This window comes from Cornus florida, unplaced genomic scaffold (assembly GCF_030987335.1).
Source record: "Cornus florida cultivar Cherokee Brave unplaced genomic scaffold, ASM3098733v1 CherokeeBrave_3.0.0_Hap2_Chr10, whole genome shotgun sequence".
NCBI lineage: Eukaryota > Viridiplantae > Streptophyta > Magnoliopsida > Cornales > Cornaceae > Cornus > Cornus florida.
Window position 1 is genome coordinate 80,877,533 of NW_026775580.1, and position 6,000 is coordinate 80,883,532.

A 6,000-nucleotide genomic window follows, 5' to 3' on the forward strand; every position below is an offset into this window, starting at 1 on the left:
CACATCAATCGAATCATGCGTTTCCAAAGAGATGAAGAAGTTGGGACGACACCAAGCCAAGTCACCGGAAAATCATCCATGTTCCCTCCCACCATTGTCAGTGCAACCTCCTACACCACCATCACCACTCCCAACGTTATTATTAACCACATCTATTTTTACTTTCCATAAATTAATTGAAATGGGCTCAATCAAACACACATATACTGCATCATCCACACATACCACAGCATACACAAAGGGCCCGATTACTAACGCTTTCACATTCTTATTTTTGCTTTCTTCAAAAGTAAAATCATGTTTTAATTTCTGAAGCTGAAATATAAAGTAGAATTATGTTTACTAATTTTTTATGCTTTCAATATTTTCAAAGCAAGAAATTAAAAAGCAAGTTTAATAATTAAAATTTTGATTTTGTTTTCTAAATTGATAATCAATGTTATATATATATATATATATATATATATATATATATATATATATATATATATAAGTAAGAGGCAAAGCTCTTCCATTCATTGAATTGGTGGAATCGCACTACCAAAACTTTGAATTGAGCTTTTAGTCAATAATTCGTTTTTGTTAAGACACCTGCATGAGACCTTTTCATTTCCAGTTGAAATCTGTTACTTTTAGAGTATATATATATATATATATATATATATATATATATATATATATATATATCATCACTATGACGTTTTTTCGTGGCATTTCAATTACCAATCATGAAGAATCCGACAGACAATCCTGATTCGGTTAATCAGAATCTGGAAAACTAAGCTCCGGCACCATATCAGTCGCGGTAGAGCTTGTCGGAAACGTGGAGGGCGGTGACGAAGCCGATGAAGCAGAGGCTCATGACGAGAACGACAGTGGGCGAGATCTTGAGTCCGCCGCGGAGGTGCCATGCTAACGGGACCGGGTCTGGTGGTCGATGAGGATGATGATTGGGATTTGAGATGAGCCTCTCACCATTGTTGCAGTGTGAAGAATACGAGAAGCGAAGAGGAAGAGTGAGACGGTGTTTTTTTTTTTTTTTAAATAATGCTACAGTATAGAAAGTAATTTCTATGAACAGTGTAGAAAAAAGAGAAAGTGAGGATTTCTCACTTTCTCTTCCCTTTACAAAATTTGAAAGTACTTTCTTAAAACAAAAAAAGTAAAAGTATTTTATTAAACATGATTTTTACTTTTGATTCTCAATTTTAGAAATTGATAGTAAAAATCAAGAATCATTACTGTTAGTAAAGAAGCCCTAAGGGAATAGGATAAAAAATATAGAGAGAGAAGATCTAAAAGAAAATCACCTACCCACCGTCGGGCATATACTGCATCAGGACAGCGACGGTAGTGAAGTCACCGGGGAAATTTAAGAAAAGCTTGTCACGCCCCAAAATCCCATAACTTGGGTCGCGAAGAAAAGAAAGGAAAATAAAAATAAATAAGTAAATAAATAAATAAATAAATTCACTATTAAAATAAAAATAATAATTAACTAATTAAATAAATGAAGCCCACTTATTTAAACTCTTAAATCCCTGCCCAGTTACTAAAATGTATGTCACCCAACTAATACAATAAACAACTCAATAACAGGCCATGATGGTGCAACCCAATTCAATTGGGCGAATAAATAATAAGTAAATGAAAATAATAATAAAAATCTGGTTGTCAACCCCACCACCTGGGCAACAGCACAGTGCGGCTCACCATTCGGGTCACCAAGAATACATATACATATATATATATACATATACATATATATATATATATATACCTATGATCTGTCAACACCCTATAATGGACGAGGGAGTGAGGTGCCAAAATGGTATACGAATCTCATTCACAGATTCAAATACAACACACAGGCAAACAAGCAATACATGACTTAATCATGGTCTTGGACTGACTTAGTCAACCACGGAAATGCCTATGAATTAAATGCACAAACTAAGACTCCCACTGCCACCTGACTTGGTTTTATACATATATATATATAATCCATGTGATACATATTTGCATCAAAGCCTCCAAACAGTAATAATAAAGTTATTAAAACCTAACTATATACATATAATTATAATGATAATAGAATTAATAGTAACTTGTAATAAAATCTCCAACTGAAATTATGCTGGTAATTGGGTTCCAACACATGCATTAGCTTCGTGAACATTGCTTCTAAACAATTCATATAATCCAAATAAGAGTTATAGCCTCCATGGCTTCATTACAATCCACAAAATGAGAAATAATGTTATGGGACTACATTAGTAAAGATAAGGGAGGAAATTCTATAAGAACTCCAAAAGATAGATGGGTGAGTTCTTAAGTCATTTCCCTGCTTAAAAAGAATATTACAAGCAAATCATCAATTATAATACCCAAAATACACCATGTATCAAAATACAAGTCCAAAAGTAAGCTACACAATAAATGTTACAATTATCACAAGTAGCTCAAAAATGTTGTCAAGATCCCAATCAAATTAGGGATGAGGAACCTCCTCTTGGGCAATGCCCTTTCTTGAAAAATATAAGAATCAACGGGGTGAGTAACGAATTGCTCCGTACGAATGTCTCATGAATCTAAACTAGGTTTCTCAAAATTCTACAAACATTGCATGGCCATACAATACAAGAAACATGCCCCCTAACGTCTAGTCTCAAGAGGAACCTAAATAGGATCATCCTAGTCTAGCATAAATAATATTAATTCATACATCAAGACAAACATAAATAATATAGTGTAATGTACATAAATCCACAAGTTGTAATAACACATAAATACCAACTTGAAAATAAAAGTCAAAATCAATTAGCAGGATAACTCGGAACCCACCCACACTCCCGGTCACATAGCCATGCTATGCGCCTAAATAAAAATAGTCGTTTTCGGATTACTAGTCCGCCGAAAACTAACCGATTGGCCAATATAAAGTGGAGAAACTCATGTTTCACCCGCGAGCGTCAAGCCCTCACATTCTCAAAGTAACAACCCCTGAGTATCTCCCAAAATCAACAAACAAGTCTACAAAATAATCCATATACCATTATATGCCCAAATTGCACTTCACATGCGCACATAAATTATACTAATCACACAATCCATGTCCTATGGCCCAAATCACTATAATGGCATACTCTTTGATGCAATGTCAACAAATTGGGTATTTTAAAGTCATTTAAATTCATGTTATCATTATATCAAATTTCAAGTGTGTAAAAATTTAACATTATCATAGAAATATATATCTTCAAAATTAACCTTCACAAAATAACAAATACATGATAATTCTATGAATAAACACAACATATAAGGCACTTTAATTACAAGAAATTGTACACATTAAGATGTAGGACTTTAATTAACATCCATAATATCAACAATAGAACAAATAACATATTACATATGAAAATAAATATAAAAACTCAATAAAACATTATAGACATGTAATTAAATCATTATATAAGCTCTCTAATTAAACCCCCACACACAAGCGTATGCATAACTTACACAATGGTCATAAAATTCCAAGAACTCCTAGATTATAAGCACAATACATCCCTACCTCAAGCTAGGAGCAAACCCTAGCTACTCCAAAGGAAAAATGTGCTCCAAATCCGAAATTAATTGAGGGGTTTTGTTCCTCTCTTAGTCCCCGTCAATTTTCCTTCTATGCAAGCTCAAAATCCCAAAGGTTGGAGGTGAAATGGTGGAGAAATGGTTGAAGTAAAATAAAAAATAAAAGAATGGGAGAGAGAAGATAGTGTGTCGGTGAAGTAGGAGAATGAAAGGATTTTTGGCTTTTATTCCATTTTCTCTCTCTATACAAACACATATATACATATCACGTACATTCCCATTCACACATATCTTACCCACTAGTCAACCTAGGCCCCACACCATAACAAAATCCAATTAAAAAATAAATAAAAAGATAATAAATAAATAAATAAATAAGACTTGGTCATCACAACCTCCCCAACTTAAAGGGATTTCGTCCCCGAAATCAGGTCATACCTCAAGTCGCAAACAAATCCGGGTACTTGGAGCGAACCTCCTCCTCCCGTTCCCAGGTAGCCTCCTCAACTCCATGATGCCTCCATAAAACTTTGACCAATGGAATGGTTTTGTTCCTCAACACTTATTCCCTAGTGTCGAGAATTTGCACCCCTCCTCATAAGTCGCATTCTCATCAACCTCAATGTCGGCCCATCTCAAAATGTGTGACGGATTTGGCTTATACTTCCTCAACATATAAACATGAAAAACATTGTGAACCCTATCCAAATGTGGGGGTAACGCCAAACGATACGCAACCTCACCAACACAATCCAAGATCTCGAATGGCCCAATGAACCTAGGAGACAACTTTCCACTTCGCCCAAAACGCATTAATCCCTTACGTGGAATGATCTTAAGAAAAACATAGTCTCCCACCTCGAAGGACAATGGTCTCCTCCTCTTGTCAGCATAGCTTTTCTACCTACTCTGAGCCGTGACCAACTACTGTCGAATCAACTTGATTTTCTCCTTGGTCTTAATAACAATGTCTAGACCTAAGGCAGTTGTCTTTCCCACCTCGATCCAACAAACTGGAGATTTACAAGATCTGCCATATAATGCCTTAAAAGGTGCCATCTCAATGCTGGCCTGATAACTGTTGTTATAGGCAAACTCCACCAAAGGCAAGTGATCTTCCCAACTGCCTCCAAAATCTAAGATGCAAACTCATAGCATATCCTCTAATGTTTGAATGGTACGTTCCGACTGACCATCAGTCTGAGGATGGAATGTCGTGCTAAAATGAAGCCCTGTGTCAAGAGCCTCCTGAAAACCCTGCCAAAAATGTGAAGTGAACCGTGGATCTTTGTCCGAAACAATGGACACCGGAACCCCATGGAGCCTGACAATCTACCCTACATACTGCTTACTGAGCTTCTCTGCACCATCAGATACTTGCATAGGCAAAAAGTGAGCTGTCTTTGTTAACCTGTCGACTATGACCCAAACGGCGTCATTCCCCTTCTTTGACTTCAGAAGTCCCGTCACAAAATCTATAGTAATATGCCCCTATTTCCACTCTGCTACTGGCAATGGTTGCAACAAACCCGCTGGCCTCTAATGCTCAGCCTTCACTTGTTGACAAGTAAGGCACTTGGCCACAAACTGTGCAACATCCCGTTTCATACCCTTGCACCAAATTGACGTCTAAAATTGTGATACATCTTGGTACCACATGGATGAACTGCAAGTCGAGAGTGGTGAAAGTCCTGAAGGACACTATCACGACAAGGCAAAGGGACATACATCTTTCCCTTGAATCTAAGACCTCCATCTGAATGTAATGTCCAACCATCCACAAACTCGCCACCTGAAATCCGTGTGCGAATAGACTCCATCGCGTTATCCTACTTTTTTACCTCAATTACCCCGCTAACAAGGGTTGGTTGAGCCATAAGACTAAACAAGGTGGTCGGTGTATCATCATCACTGAAATATAGACCCATTTTTGTAAAATCCTCCATCATTTTCTATTCCCGGATGGCAATGCTAGCCAAGTTTCCATGTGACTTCCTACTCAAGGCATCTGCCACAACGTTAGCCTTTCCTGAGTGATACTGCAAATTAAAATCATAGTCCTCCATATACTCCACCCATCGTCGTTGCCTCATGTTCAAGTCTTTTTATGAGAAAATATACTTGAGACTCTTATGGTCAGAGAAAACCTCAAACTTTTCCCCGTACAAGTAATGTCTTCATCCCTTCAATGCGAAAATCACTACCACCAACTCCAAATCATTAGTCGGATAGTTCTGCTTGTGAGTCTTCAACTGTCTAGACCCATAAGCAACCACATGTTCTATCTGCATTAAGACACAACCCAAACCATCTCGCGAAGCGTCACAATAGATCACATAACCCAAACCACATTCAAGAATCACCAAAACTGGAGTTGTAGTTAATCTGGTCTTCAACTCCCGAAAGGCTAGC